Raw genomic sequence first — 328 nt, forward strand, 5'->3', positions numbered from 1 at the left:
GAAGAAAAAGAAGAAGAAGAAGAAGAAGAAGACAAAAAAGTAGCCTACTGGGCACAAACACTAAACTTGAAATCTGTAATGAAATCTGAAAAAAAAAAAAAATTCTTTGTGTTTTTTCCTACATTAAAATCCAGATCTCGACTTTAATGGAGGAAAACAAAAAACTGAAAAAATGTCTTCTTTGCTTTTTACCCCTCCATGTCAAAGTCAAGATCTCGCAAATAAAATCTTGAGATCTCGCAAAACAAAGTCAAGATCACACAAAAGTGTTAGTCCCCAGTACATGTATTTTTTTATTTTTTTGGGGGGGGGGGGTTTCTTTGTTTTT

At 32.9% G+C, this 328-nt stretch overlaps 1 protein-coding gene across 2 annotated transcripts in view; it reads right to left on the reverse strand.

Moving 5' to 3' along the window:
- Positions 1-328, reverse strand: part of phf1 (PHD finger protein 1) — a 23,995-nt gene that overhangs the window by 16,314 nt on the left and 7,353 nt on the right. The window lies entirely within an intron of this gene.

This window comes from Etheostoma spectabile, chromosome 6 (assembly GCF_008692095.1).
Source record: "Etheostoma spectabile isolate EspeVRDwgs_2016 chromosome 6, UIUC_Espe_1.0, whole genome shotgun sequence".
NCBI lineage: Eukaryota > Metazoa > Chordata > Actinopteri > Perciformes > Percidae > Etheostoma > Etheostoma spectabile.